This window comes from Phodopus roborovskii, unplaced genomic scaffold, assembly GCF_943737965.1.
Source record: "Phodopus roborovskii unplaced genomic scaffold, PHOROB, whole genome shotgun sequence".
Lineage (NCBI taxonomy): Eukaryota > Metazoa > Chordata > Mammalia > Rodentia > Cricetidae > Phodopus > Phodopus roborovskii.
In genome coordinates, this window is record NW_026126424.1 from 19,139,867 (window position 1) to 19,156,869 (window position 17,003).

Consider the following 17,003-nt stretch of genomic DNA (forward strand, 5'->3'; position numbering starts at 1 on the left):
CCTGAATACTACATGGAAATTCTCAAGGCCAGAAGGTATTTGATAGATGTTCTACAAGTATAAAGAGTCCAAAATTGCCAGCCCAGGCTACTGTACCCAGCAAAACTCTTAATCACTATAAATGGAGAAAACAAGATATTTAAGACAAAGCCAGATTTTCACAAAACATATCTACAAATCCATCAACAGAAAGTTCTAGAAGGAAACTCCAATCCAAGGAAGTTAAGTATGTTCTCAAAGACATAGGCAGTAGATAATCCCACTTCACCAGAACCCAAGGTAAAGCAGGGCAAATATATTTACAATACCACTGCCAACAACAAATCTAAAATAAACAAGCATTAACAATGGTCCTTACTTTCCCTCAACATTAATGGTCTGAACTCCCCTACAAAAAGATACAGGCTAACAGAATGAATACGAAGACAGAATTCATTCTTCTGCTTCATTCAAGAAACACTTATAAGCTTCAAAGACAGACATTACCTCAGGGTAAATGGTTGGGAAAGATCTTTAAAAGCCTTCAACCAAAAAAAAAAAAAAAAAAAAAAAAAAAAAAACCCAAGGGCCATATGGCTTCAGTGCATAATTCTACCAGAAATTCAAGGAACAGTTAATACCAAATTCCTCGAATTGTTTCACACAATATAAAAATATAAACAGAAGGTTCATTACCAATACATTTTTTATGAGGCAATAATCACCTTGGTACCCAAGCCACACAAAGACATAGCTAAGAAAGAAAATTACAGATCAATATCCTTCATGAACATTGATGCAAAAATACTCAATAAAATACTGGCAAACTGAATACAAGAATATATCTGAGAATTCATCAACCATGACCAAATAGGCTTCATCCCTGGGTTGCATATGGGTGTAACATATGAAAATCAATCAATGTGACACACCATATGAAAACAACAGCAAACATCAAACTTAATGAAGAGAAGCTGAAGGCAATTTCTAAAAACCAGGAACAAGACAAGGCTTCCCTCTTTCTCCATCTCTCTTCAATATTAGTCTTGAAGCTCTAGCTAAAGTGTAAGAAAACAAAAGGATATCAAGGGGATACAAATTGGAAAGGAAGAACCAAACTCACTATTTGCAGATGATGTGCTAGTTTACATAAGCAACCCAAAAAATTGAACAGGTAACACCTACAGCTGATAAACACATTCAGCAAACTAACAAGTTACAAGATAAACTCAAACAAATCAGTAGCCCTGCTATATACAGGGGACAAAGGGCAGGGAAAGATATCAGAAAAATATCACCCTTTACAATAACAACAATGTAAAGTATCATGGGGTAATGTTTATCAAACAAGTGAAAGACCTATATAAAAAGAACATTGTGTCTTTAAAGAAAGAAATTAAAGAAGTTATCAGAAAATGGAAATATCTTACATGCTCTTGGAAAGGTAGGATAAACATAGTAAAAATGACAGTCTTGCCAAAAGCAATCTATGGATTCCATGCAATCCCCATTAAAATCCTAGCACAATTCTTCACTTAACTTTGAAGGATAGTAATCATCTTTATATGGAAAAACAAAAGATCCAGGGTAGTCAAAAGAACCCTCTACAATAAAGGAACTTCAGCAGGTATCACCATCCCCAACTTTAAGCTCTGCTACAGAGCTATAGTCCTGAAAACAGCCTGGTATTGGCACAAAAATAGACAGGTAGACCAATGGAATCCTGATATAAACCCACACACCAACAAACTCCTGATTTTTGAAAAAACAGCTAAAAGTATATAATGGGAAAAGGAAGGCATCTTCAACAAATGGTGCTGATACAACCTGATGATAGTATGTAGAAGACTGAAGATAGACCCATGTCTATCACCATGCATAAAACTCAAGCCCAACTAAATCAAGATTCAACATAAATCCAGCCACACTGAACCTTTTGGATGAAAAATTGGGAGTTACCCTTGAAGAAATTTATACAGCAACTGCTTCCTGAATAAAACTCCTATAGCACAGACAGTGAGAACGACAATTAAAAAATGGGACCTCCTTAAACTTAGAAACTTCTGTAAGGCAAAGTACAGAGTTATCAAGACCAAAAATTCAACCCACAGACTGGGAAAAGGTCTTCCCCAATCCTATATCTGAGATGGCTGATCTCCAAAATATAAAAGAAAGTGAAGAAACTAGTCAACAAAACACCAAATAACCCTATTAAAAAATGGGGAATAGAACTGAATAGAGAACTCTCAATACAGAAAATCAAAAAGGCTGAAAAACACTTAAGAAAATGTTCAACATCTTTAGCTATCAGGGAACTGCAAATTAAAACAACTTTGAGATACCATCTTACTCCTTCTAGAATTTCATAAATTTGAAACACCAATGACAACTGATGCTGGAGAGGATATGGAGAAAGGGGAATACACCACACTGTTGGTGGGAGTGCAATCTTGTACAGCTATTTTGGACATCAGTACAGCACTTCCTAAGTAAAATGGGAATCAGTCTAACAAATGATGCATCAATCCCCCTTTTAGGCATATACCCAAATAGTCCACATCCACACAACAAAGATATGTGTCAACTGTGTTCATAGCAGCATTATTTGTAATAGCAAGAAACTTCAATCTAATAGCAAGAAACTTCAAGCAACCTAGATGACCCTCAACTGAAAAATGGATAAAGAAAATGTGGCACATTTACACAATGGAATACTACTCTGTGGGAAAAACAAAACAAAACAAAACAAAACAATGGAATCTTGAAATTCGCAGACGAGTAGATGGAACTTGAGGAAATCATTCTGAATGAAGTAACCCAGTCAAAAAAGAGGAATATGGTATGTACTCACACATACATGGATTTTAGATATACAGCAAAGGGTCACCAGCCTATAATTCACATAGCCAGAGAAACTAGGATAAAAGGAATATTCTAAGATTCTATAATGTCCCTCACAGAAGGAAAAAGGGAAAAGATCTCCTGAGTATATGGGAATTTGGGGGGGGGCAGTGAGTAGAGAAGGAACTAGGAGAAGGAGAAGTGGAGGAGAGGAAACTGCATGGGACTAGGAAGAATTAGAGAATGAGTCAGCACAGGAATAGATGAGAAGAGGGAGAGAGAGAGAGAGAACCCAGAATAGAGGGAGCCATTTTAGGTTTGAAGAGAAAACTGAGCATAAAGAAATGTCCAGATACATTCAAGACAGAACCCAAATAACAATTTGAGTAACAATGGAAAGGCTAACATAAATGGCTTTCCTTGTTAATGAGATCAATGACTATCTTATCCATTATCATATAGCCCTCATCTAGTAGCTGATGGAAACAGATGCAACACCCATAACTAAACACTGAATGGAACTGGAATCCAGATACAGTGAGGGTGTACAAGGCCAGCTTCAGAAACACATAGAGACAGCAAACATGAGCAAAGAGTAGCTAATGGACTCAGATCCCATGAACATGGGTCTCAGTGAGAAGGCTTGGGCAATCTAAGGGACCTTGGACAGTGGAACCAGGACGCATGCTCAGTGTACAAAAGGATGTTGGGACACATTCCCTATGGAGGGACACTCCCTTAACCTAAAGACAGGAGTGAAGGCCTAGTCCCTTCTCTAAATGACTTGACAGATTTAGATAACCCCTCCCGGAAGGCCTCACCCTACATGTGGAGTGGGGCTAGTTTGGGGGTCAAGACAGGGTGGGGGAGAGTGAAAAAGTGTGGGAGGGAGGGAGAAGGAACTGGGAGCGATATGTAAAATAAAAAAAATACATATGGCAAAATCAATCTATCTGTAAATAGTATACAAAATACATACTCATATTTCTGTTCAGAATTAAAGAAGATATTGAGCACTTTCTTAAGTATCTTTCAACCATTTTGGATTTCTCTATTTAGAATTTTCTCTTCAGATCTGTACCCCATTTTTTAATATTTTTTAATTAATTTATTATTTTACATGTTGATCCCAGTTCCCTCTTCCTCCTTCCTTCCTTCCCTCCCTTTTACCCTCTCTGCCCCCTCACATGTACCCTGACCACCCTCCCCTCGCATCCCCCCACCCTATTCCACATGTAGGGCAATGCCATCCAGGTGGGGTCATGTAGCTCTGACAGGTCATTTTAAGTAGGGACTAGGGCTTCTCTCCTGTCTCTAGGTTAAGGCAGTTATCCCTCCATGGGGGATGTGTTCACAAGGTCCTTTTGTGCACCACGGATATATCCTGTTTCCACTGCCTGAGGTCCCTTAGACTGCTCAGTCCTTCTGGCTGAGACTCATATTCAGGAGGGCCTGTATCAGTCCCATGCTGGCTTCCCAGCTATCAGTCTGTGGGCCCATTAGCTCCTCCTTGTTCAGGTCAGCTGTCTCTGTGTGCTTCTGCAACCTGGTCTTTTCCTCCTTGTCTGCATCTGGAGGCATATTTAGTGTTTTGCTGACTAGTTTCTTGAGTTCTTTGTATATTTTAGAGATCAGCGCTCTTTCAGTTGTGGGGTTGGTGAAGATCTTTTCCAAAACTGAGGGCTCCATTTTGGTCTTGTTAATCGTGTCTTTTGCCTTACATAAGCTTCTCAGTTTTAGGAGGTTGCATTTATTAATTGTCCATCTCAGTGTCTGTCCTACTTGTGTTATGTTTAGGAAGTAGTCTCTTATACCAATTTTTTCAAGGTTACCTCCAACATTCTGTTCTAAGAGGTTCAGTTTGGCTGGATTCATGTTGTGGTGTTTTATTCATTTGGACTTAAGGTTTGTATATGGCAATAGACATGGGTCTTCAGCAGACTTTTTACACACCATCATCAGTTGTGCCAGCACCATTTATTGAAGATGCTTTCCTTCTTCCATTGTATAGTTTTAGCTGTTCACTCACCAGATAAATGAAAATCAAAACAACTCTGAGGTCCATCTTACCCTTGACAAAATGGCTAAAATTAGAAACACCAATGACAACTTATGCAGGAGAGGATATGGAGAAAGGGGAACACTCCTCCACTACTGATGGGAGTGCAAATTTGTAAAGCCATTTTGGAGGTTAGTATGGCATTCCCTTAGGAATTATTCTACAACAAAACCCATCAATCCCACTCTTAGGTATATACCAAAATGAACCACATACATGCAACAAAGACATCTATTCAACTGTGTTCATATCAGCAGTATTTGGAATAGCCAGAAACTTCAAGCCACCTAGATATCCTTCACCTGAAGAATGGATAAAGGAAATGTGGCACATTTACACTACTCAGCAGGGGGTGGGTGGGAATTGATCTTGAAATTTGCAGGCAAGTGGATGGCACTTGAAGAAACAATCCTGATTGAGGAAACTCATTCACAAAAAGAGGGATATGGTATGTACTCACTCATATATGGATTTTAGACTTAGAGTTAAGGACCACCAGAGAAACTAGAATACAGAGAGAAATCTAAGAGATTCATACAAGATCCCTCACAGAAGGGAGAAAGAACAATATATCCTGAGTTTACTGGGGGTTGGTTTGGTGTGAAAGTGTTTGGAATGGGAGTTAGGAGAAAGAGAAGGGTTGATGAGGAGAACATATTGGACCAGGAAGATTGGGTCGGGGGATGAATAGACAAGAATGGAAAAAAAGAGACCTTCTGGAATCCAGTTGCAGAGAGGAATGGGTGATAAGAAAATGTGTCAAGACAAGACTACAGAAACCCAAAGAGACAGCTGACTTAAACAAGAGGGACCTTATGGACCTCCAGACTAGGAAACCAGCATTGTACTGACTCAGACCACCAAAATGTGTGTCTCAGTTAGAAGTCTGTGGGACTTCTGACAGTGGAACCACGATGTATACCTGGTTCATGAAAGGACTTTGGGAGCACTTTCCCCATGGAGGAATACTCCCCTACCTAGAGACTGAAGGAGGACCTAGACACTACTCCAAATGACTTAACAGATTTTGATGATAGCTCCTGGAAGGCATCACCCTCCCTGTGGAGTGGAGGGGTAGGATGGGATGGGAGGTGGGAGTCGGGGGTATATTGGAGGGAAGAAGGGAGAGGTAAGTGGAATTGATATATAAAATATGAAAAAAATTATATATATATATATATATATATATATATAAAATGTGTATATCACAATCCTCACACTGAAATTGAAATTGGAAAATTAAAATTTTTATGCTGGAATAAAAAAATATCTAAGTTCATAGAATCTAAGACATAACATTCAGAAATAAAAGTAAACTGGATGCCTGTACCAACTTTTCTACATGTGATTATGAGAAGGGGATGCATGATGTATATTTGCATGTAGTGTAGATAGGATCATGTGTATGTTGAAATGCATTTGTCCATGTATGCATATGCTTGTGAGCATATAGATGCCAAGGGTAAATGTCTGGTGTCATTTTCCAAATACTATCTATCTTTATGTTGTGAGATAATATCTCTTATCATCTTATGAATTGGTGAAATCATAGGGATAAGAAATAAAAGAAAACTCTCAAAAATATTTCTTTTATGTGTCTGAGAATGCAAACTCAAACTCCCATACTTTTATAAAGAATTCTTCAAAGTAACAAACTCATTGTGTTTCCTAGCCAGTCAAGGGCTTATAAGTTAATATCATATATGCACATGACAAAAATAATATTAGTCATATATTTCTTTAGAAAATTTGATGTATAAACAAACTGTAAATAAAATATATACAATTAGTAATCCCAAGATGTCAAACTGAAGTAATTCATTAAAATAAATTTATAGTATGTAGCAAAGGAATATAAATATACATTTTAATGAATATACAAATATATGTTATATATGTCACAGCTAATACATAATATATACATATATGTATATACATAGTTATATGCATTTATGTAAAATAGTTGAATAATTAAGAAATATATGTGTATACATCTATAAAGACACAATTCCTTGCAGAAAAGCAAATGACTGAACAGTGTACTTGTAACAAGTACGGTTTTTCCGCCTGCCACCGCTGGTCTTGTCCTGCTCCCGCACCAGCCCCAAATAATACACAGAGACTCTGTATTTGATATTATACTGTTGGCCAGGTACTAGTTTCTTATTGGCTAGCTTTGTCTTAAGTATTAACCCATTTCTGCTGATCTATGTATTTTTACATGGCCTTCTCTTACTGGGGAGGCGGCTGGCATCCAGATCTCTACAGACTCTCCATCTTGACCCTCCTTACTACTTCCTACTTCCTCCTTGTCTCTCCTATCTTGCTTTCCTATTGGCCAAAGGTGCTTTATTATTAACCAGTATGAGAAACATATACAGAATGACATCTCCCATCAGTGTACTAGCCATGCTGTACTGTAGGTTAAGAAACATAACTACCTTATTTCAAAAATGGAAACATGTAGGAAAATTAAGGGACATCATCATTCATAATATAGGTCTAGATTATACTGTAACATGTTTTCTTTTTATATTCTGTATATCTACTTCATTCAAACATTACATGAGTTATGAGTTTAATGAGGGCTTCTATACAAGAAGATTTATGATTATACTATTAGCAAACATTTTCTCTAAATTTTAATTCACTCTACTTTAATCTCTGAAACAATTTTGTTATTTGTTTTGAATGTTTTCTTAAACATTTTCATTACTTGTCATTTTTATCAGTTAACAGATAATGTCAAAATATTATATTTTAGTTTATATGTAAATATATTTGTCTTTTGGGTGGTTTTCTAGAAAGGATTTCTTAGTGTTGTCAGAGATGTCCTGGAACTCACTGTAGACCATGCTAACAGGGAGATGTACCAGCCTTTGCTTGCCAGTGCTGGGATTAAACCCATGAGCCACCACCACATAGCTAAATTTTTGTCTTATTTATAGTACTTTTAATCAAGATTATAATTTTTATGTGAAAAGATTTTGTTTGCACTCTTCTGCTTAATCATAACTTCAAAACAACAACCATTATTTTATATTTCTGTAATCGTTTAGTCTTCAGTTCTGAAGTTAGCTACACAGATTCTAAAATGGCATGAGACTGGGGATGTGAAATGAATGACAATATACCCAGTGCTTTGATCTAGGCCAAGAGAATTTCATGATTATTAAATTGTTATACACCACAATGACAATTATTCTCATTATTTGTTGTGGTTCGAAAGCTGATAGCCTTTTTTTTTTTTTTTTCATAGTTCCAACATATATTTGTTGAAAGTATTTCAATCCTATTTAAGTTCATCTAAGCACATAAAATTTGTTTATAATCTCTAAAGACTTAGAAGAAATTCTATTTTTGAAAAAGAAATGTTGGCAAAGAAAATTACTATGTAAATGTAGTCTGTCATGAGAAAAGATCCAAGAATTATAAAATGGGGGAGTGGGGAGAGAAAGACTTTTGAACTTTAGTAATTGGAAGGGGCAAGTGAGAGTAATAATCAGAACGATTAAGAGGGAAGAAAGGTAAGAATGTAGGATTGAAAAGAGGTTAGAGTAAGGCACACATAATCCTCATTGCTCTCACTGGTTAAATAAAGTGTGAAATGATAAATTGCTAGGAAGAAAGGTTAGATGAGATTTGTGAACAAAGAGAGTGCAGGGAAGAAGGGTGGATTCAGCAGCCAGACAAGGTGAAAGCAGGAGAAGAACAATCCGTGTTGGAAAAAGGTATTGCCACATTTTAGATCATAGATAAGAAATATGTGTTAAGATGGAAGAGTTAGTAAGTAGCCTAAGTTTTTGGACAAGCATTTATAATTATTAATATGTCTCTGTGGTTTTTTGGGAGCTCTGACAGTCAGCTGTGTTCTGCAAGCTGGCTCTCAAATAACCACAGAGACATATTAATTTCCTGAATAATAAAATATGCCCATAGGTCCTATAGTAGTGTGGTATTTACGCCAGTGGCCAAGTAATTTTTGATTGTAGTTAAGGCTCATTCTACAGCAGATGCATATGGCTGCTACAGTGTATCTGGTCATGAGCCTATGCTGGGAATCACATGGAAACCACAGAGTGGCAAACATTTATTCTTCCAAATGAACATAGGACTAAACTATTCTCTACACTGTAATCTCCATATAGATTAATTAGTGAAAGCTCAGACCTCATCAGAGAACATTTTGTGAAATAAATAGTGATTAATATGGAAACTCACACTTGATCAAAGTTCTGAAAAGAATTATCAGATATGAGCTCTGAGCTCTGAGAAATGAGATATGTTTCACTAGCCTTCCCAAAGTTTAGACTCAGTTTTCTTTAAGTGTACAGTCGCAGGCCCATACACCTGGGGTTGGCCCCAAATTCACAGGTATATGGCATCAGAAATTGTAGGTAGTAGGTGATATATAAAGTAGGTGATTTATAAAAATGAAGGGGAATGGAGGTGGCATAATTTGGCTTTGTATGAAATTTTAAGTTGGGGATGAGTAAGATCAAAATATATTCTGTGAAACTCTCAAATTGTTAATAATACTGTATTTAAAAACTTTACATGGTTAGCAATAGGGTCACTTGGAGGAGTTCATTGCAATTAGTAGTTGATGAGAGTGATAAAAATACACTCTATTGTTATAAATATATTCAAAAAATGAATGAAATATTAAAATTTTACATAAGTATGTAGGGTATTTGATAATATTTATTTCTAGGAGAAACTATTGATAACTAATGCATTTATATTTTCATAGTGAACCTGATGCAAACTAATTTTATATTTATGTTATAATAAGAAAATCAATTTTTGGATAAAATTAGTTGAATTTATATATAAACAATCTGAAGTGTGATTCTGTAAGTTTTTTTCTATCTGGAAAGACAATCATAGGTATAACTATTTCACCCAATGTGTGTGCTAATAAAGGATATGATAAAAATGCATGACACCATAGATGAAATAGGAAAATTCATGATGTAAATGTAGTGCTGAGTATTTTTATTGGAAATAACAGCCTTTCCAATCCATCTGTGTATCATTCTTTACGCCAACCTATTAAAACACCATAGTACTACTTTCCTTCTGAGTATTGAATTGTTGGGTTTTCCTTGTGTGTTTCACATTACCAATCCTTCAATAAGAAGGCTTTACAACATCTCTTGGTCCAATTAGATAGGCAAAAAATATTGAGGCACTACATTCAATTACTTAACTTATAAGAGTTCTAGTCACAGTAACTTTATCATGGGACCCTTTCATAAACTTAGGTAATTAGGATAATATATCATTTGGGAATGATTGGTGAATAAATTTCTAAGTATCTTTAAGTTGTGCCTTAACAGCCTGGTAACTAAAATTATGTTGCCTTGCATTGAGAAAACAATACACAAATAATTGTTTTCTCTTTAAAGTATGTGCTTGTTGTAGAGATAAGTCACATGCACAATTGATCATGATTCAGAAAGGCAGGTAAAAATATGTCATGGAAAAGAAACTTCTGCAGAAGAAAAAAAATGAAAAAGTAGATGCTCTGATTTTTATTTAGACTCCTTTCAAAGGAGAGATGAGACCCAATAGGAAGAAAAGTCACCAGACAATTAATAAACATTACTTTTCATTTCACTGCTTTGCTTTTATTGCCTCATTTTTTACAGTTTTATGGGTTTGTTCATGCTACCCTAATCGTTCCCTCTTGTAATTTTGTGCTGATTTAAATTCAGCTTTCCTGTGGCTCTTTTAGGCTAGGGAGTTCTCCATTAATAGTGTGCTTGCCTAGCATTTTTTTCCTATATCTTTTGCTGCTCTATTTAAGAGTTAAAAGAGTATGTGATAAAATTGAAATATGTCTTTGTAAAAGTGAAATAGAGAACTTGTTGTAGTATATTAAGAAGATTAGGCAACATTAAGAGATTTCTAAGATGCACAGGTTTTATTTATTGCTTGCTTAACTGCTTTCATATCTCTGTAAAGACATTGCGTAAATACTAGTTTATATCCCTCCCTCAAGGTTAGGTAAACCTGTGCACACAGGTGACAAGCACAAAAGAGATTCATGAACCAGTGTCATGCCTGTATGTGTTTTATCTTTCTTTGATGAAAATATCTAAGAGATGCTTACAGTCATGCTATTAAAAAGCTCTAATGAATTATAAATGATAATCAATCTGTCTTGATTTTAAAGGGATAATCCTTTTACCTCTCACAAATTTACTTGGCAAGTTGATTGTTGTTACTTAAGTATTTAAAGTTAAAATATATGATGTATTGACTCAAAGTAGTATTATCAGGAGTCAATAAAGCATCAAAAGCGCATGAATCACTTATAGGGTAATTTTTTTTGTGGAAAACACACACACATAAAAGAAGCACATACACACACACACACATACACACACATACACACACACACACATACACACACACACACACACACACACATAAAGAAAAAAAGATTCCTGAAAACTCATTGGCACTGTTTAATATAATATTTATTTAGATTGATATTTTCGTATAACGTTTTGTCAAATCAGAGACATAGTATTCATAAAATATGACAATTATTACCATTTTGATATCATATATATGTATATATACACATATATATATATGATTGAACATGATTGCTATATTTGATGTTAATTAAATGTAATTATACCTAGTATATGAATGGACTTTGGGAGCCCTTTCCACATAGAGGGATACTTTCTCAGCCTACACACATGAGGAGGGCTTAGGCCTTGCTCCAAATGATATGACAGACTTTGAAGAACCACCATGGAAGTCTTCATCCTCCCTGGAGAGCAGAAAGAGGATGAGATAGGGAGTTGGTGAGGGCCAGGGGAGGAGGGGATGGCGAGGGAACTAGGATTGACATGTAAAACAAGCATGTTTTTAATTTAAATTAAATTAAATTTAAATCAAATTTAAATTAAATTAATTTACATTTAAATTAATTAATTAAAAAAAGTTGTCTTCACAAAGTTTACATAAAACTTAATACTTAGTGATTAAGTTATTGGTCATTGTGACATTACCTTAGAAACTAAAAATTAACTCACACCCATGTACAGGGGACCCGGTGCAATCTGGGGCTCCCTTGCTCAAGTCATCTGTTTCCTTGAGTTTTCCAGCATGGTCTTGATCCCTTTGCTTATCACACCTCCCACCTACAGCTGGATTCTGGGAGTTCTGGTCAGTACTTAGCTTTGGGCATCTCCTTCTGCTTCTATCAGTTACTAGATGAAGGTTCTAGGATGGCACTTAAGGTAGTTATTAATGCCATTATAGGGGAAGGGCATTAAAGTAACCTCTCCACTATTGCTTAGATTCCTAGGTGGAATCATCCTTGTGCATCCCTGGACATTTATCTAATGACAGATTTCTCATTAAACCCATAATGATTCCCTCTATTAAGGTATCTCTTTCTTTGCTCTCTTCTGTTCTTCCTCCAACTCGACCTTCCGTATTTGGAACCCTCATATTCTCTCCCCCTTCTCTCCTCCTCTTTCTCCTATCACCCTCCCCCTTTGTTTCACCTTCTCCAAGGGACCATGTATCTGTCCCTTAGTATCATCCTGCTTTCCTAGCTTCTCTGAAAGTGTGGAATGTAGCCTGGTAATCCTTTGTAATATGTCTAATATTCATATATGAGTGAATACATACCATGTTTGGCTTTTTGAGTCTGGGTTACCTTACTCTGGATGCTTTCTTCCAGTTCCATTTGCCTTTGAATTTCAAGAATTCATTGATTCCCTCCCTCCCTGCTGAATAGCAATCCATCATATAAATGTACCACATTTTCTTCATCCATTTCTCAGTTGAGGGGCATCTAGGTTACTCCCAGGTTCTGGCTAACAAATAGCACTGCTATGAACATAGATATTTTAAATATTTGGACAGTATTTTCAGAGAAACATACACTCACAGCAAATAGTATTCTAACCAGCTTGAATATATTATGTAAATGTGAACCCCTCAAATACTACCTTAATGACACTAACGTGAAATACCTTAAAATAATTTCAAAGGATATTACTGATATTTCTAAATTACTTTATTAGGTGAATATTTAGTATATTTTGAAAATTATTTTCAAAATACAGATCCATGATCATATACTTTAACTTTTGCCACAGGTGTTTTAGTTGTGCCATTCCAAGGTAATGTTTAATTATTTTCATTTTAATTTTCATTATTAGTATGTATAAGTGTGTTTGTGCATGCATGCCTATGTGAGTGTGTATGTGTGATTATTATGGTTTATTTGATTTTTTGGAACAGGGGTGAAGCAACATTTATGAAATATTATTATGATGGGAGATATCATTCTGTAAATTTGTTTCTCGTATTGGTTAATGAATAAAGCACTGCTGGCAAATAGTAAAGCAAGATAGGCAGGACTAGGAGACTAGGAGAAAGGAGGAAGAAGTAGGAAAAAGATTCAAGATGTAAGACACAAAGAGAACAGAACACTGGCTCCTCTCTGGTAAGATAAAACTATGTGGGAATACATAGATTAATAGAAGTGGGTTAATATTTAAGACAGAAGTGGCCAATAATAAATGCCATTAACAGGCTAACAGCTTTATATCTAATACAGCATCTCTGTGAGTTATTTGCGGCTGGCACTGCAGTGCGAACAGGCAGGCAGGTGGAAACATTCTCATCACATTGATATTTTTCAAAATAATTAGGAATTGCTTATATTTTTAAATTTGAAGAATGAAGTGAGGATGATTGTGAACATGGTAAGATTGCTAGTCTATTCAGGTGACAGGATGCCACTCTGGTCTATGGGATTCCAACTCAAGAATTTTTTTTATCATTATTATTTTACAACTTGTCTTCTTCCTCTTCTTCCAATCCTTTCCTTACCCTCCCCCTTGTTCACTCCTCCCTTTATGTTCAGACAAGGGCAGATATCCCATAGATTTCTACAAACATTGTATTTCAAACTTCAGTAAGACTAGGCACCGCCCCTCCTATTAAGACTGGAAAAGACAACCTATTATGATTAGTCAGTTCCCAAAGTATCAAAAAAGTCACAGGAAGACCCTATTCCAAAAGTTAGGAGTTCCATAAGGTACACAACCATCACATATATTCAGAGAGCCAAAGTCATGCCATACAGGCTTCCTGGTTGTCTGTCCTGTGAGCCCTTATGAGTCTAAGTTAGTTGACTTGTGGGTTTTCTTGGGGTATCCTTGATCCCTTTGGCTCCATCAATCCCTCATCTCCTTAATCCTAGGAAATCAGGTGTTCTATCAAGTGTTTGGCTGTGGGTCTCCACATCTGCTTCCATCAGTTGTTGGAAAAAGCCTCATTGTTAAAATTGTACTTGACATCAATATGCAAATATAAAAGAACAGCATTAGAAATCATTACATTGACCTTAATTTATTTTTTTTCAGTCATGATTGGTTTTTATCCTAGTCTCTGGGTCATCCAACCACTAGATCCTGATGCTCCTGCAGTATCAGGGATATGCTCCCTCAGGTAGCATGATCAAGAAGTTTTTTTGTTGTGGTGGTTTGTTGTTTCTTATTTTGCTTTAATTTCACTTTAAGATCTCCTTTGCCACAAAGTAATATAATAGTAACTATTTGTTAATCTCATCATCATAAATTTGAGAATGCTGTTTTAAGCAGACTCAGTAAACACTGGCTCCTTAGCAAATGCATTTCACCTTTATTGTAAATTAGAGTTTAGTAGAATAGCTCTATGCCTATTCATTTACTATTCCCTCTGTATTCCTTAGTTTTATTTAATCAACAAACACTACATGACTCTGGCTTTATAATATTGTCTGTTTGATATATTGTAAGAAAACAAGTTTGCCTGCTTTAGTCTAGTCTTGTTGTAAAGTAAAACATGTGGCTCTTTGTTAATTTTCAATCCACTAAAGACAAATTTCTTAATACAATAAAGTCACACATTTAACAGATTCATCTATGTCATACACATATAATGTTAACTAATGCTTCTCCATCTTCAAATTCATTGTATCTGTTATTTCATGTGATTAGACTTAATGCACTTGAAAAGGTCATTAATATATATATATATATATATATATATATATATATATATATATAATCCGAATTTGAGAGAGACAGGGCTATATAAGAAAATTTCAAGGAAGAAAAGGAGAGGGATATTAAGAAAACTACATATATTTTAAATAATAAGAAGAAAGAAGAATGAAAGCAATAATATTCAGGAAAAGCAAACAGATGGAATTACAGCTCTTTCCCTGGATGTTAATATTTTATGCAAAATGATTATCTCTGTATTAAAATTATAATTTGAAAAAAATGCTATAGTTATACTATAATAAAATTGTTTGCAGCAACAAATTAATTAAAATATAATGCACTTAAAGACTAGTACCTACTATTACTTCATAGATTTAAAATATACATTATCTTCCTATATACTCAAATATGAATCACTTAGCCTTGTAAATTAAGAGATTTTTGCGGTAATGTCCAGTAATGCTAGGAATGAAGAATTCTAAATATTCTTAAGTCAAATTCAAAGTATTTTAATCAATGGGTTTTTCAATGACTTTGTTCTCTAAATTCAAGTCATTTTAAACATTCCATTCACAAATCAAAGATGTTGTGAATTTTAGGATGATTTGCCCGATAATAAACTGATGCTTTGCTCAAAGATAATCTTCTTTTAGCATCAAGGTTTGAGTGTAGATTTCATTTATGGTGTGTCACAAAATATTACGAGCATATGAATGAGATAGTAACAGCACCTGAAGTTTTTCTTTTTGTTTATTTATTTATTTATTTATTTATTTATTTTTCTTATTTTAAATGTTGAACCCAATTCCCTCTCCCTCCCTCCCACTCTTCCACCCTCTGTCTTAAATAGTAACCACTTTCTATTAATCTAAGTATTTCCATGTGGTCTCATCTCACTGGAGAGAAGGGCTGGCATTCTGCTCTCTCCATCTTCCATCTTGGATCTCCTCCCAACTACTTCCTCTTTCCTCCTTGTTTCCTAGTCTCACCTATCTTGCTTTCCTATTAGCCAACAGTGCTTTATTCATTAACCAATATGAGAAACATATTTACAGAATGGCATCTCCCATCACAAGCCTGTCAATTTTTAACATATCTCTTCAAGTTCTAGCTATAACTTGAAGTTCTAGCTAGAGCAATAAGACAGTAAAAGGAAACCAAGGAGATACAAATTGGAAAGGGAGAAGTCAAACTGTCCTCATCTGTGGATGATATGATCGTTTATATAAGTGACACAGAAAATTCCACAAAGGAACTCCTACAGCTGTTAAACACCTTCAACAAAATGGTAGGATACAAGACTAATTAAAAAATAATCAGTAGCCTTACTATATAAAGATGATAAAAGAGCTTTGAAAGAAATCAGAGAAACATTACCCTTTACAATAGCCACAAACTACAAAAATATTTTAGGGTAATGCTTACCAAACAAGTGAAAGACCTGTATAATGAGAATTTTGAGTCTGTATTTCTCCTTTAAAAATCAATTTCTTTGTATATTTTTGTTACTTTTTTATTTAAATTAGAAACAAGGTTCCTTTACATGACAATCCCAGTTCCTCACCCTCCCATCCTCCCCTGTAACCATCACCAAATCCCAGCCCATCCCTTTCTGCTCCCCAGGGAGAGTGAAGCCTTCCATTCCATGTTCTGTTTTTTCTTCATTGTTACCAATTTACCTTCATTGCAGTTTGTCTCATTACCCTCCAAACTGTCAATCTCTTTCGTGTTTAAGTCTTCTTAATGGCTATTATTATTCCCTCTACTCTCTCTCTCTCTCTCTCTCTCTCTCTCTCTCTCTCTCTGTGTGTGTGTGTGTGTGTGTGAGAGAGAGAGAGAGAGAGAGAGAGAGAGAGAGAAAGAGAGAGAGAGAGAGAGACATATGGGGCAGGAGAATATGAGTCCATTTACTATCCAGTGTTACCAGTATGTGTTTATATTTAGTGTTGATTGCTTCTTGAGAACAGATTTTGTTAATGGAAAAGACCAATTGGTATTATTTTTTTCATTACCCATTAATTGCCCATAGCACTTCATTCAGAAGTAGGGAAGTGGAACCTGAAGAAATAGATAGAAATATAGATGGATTA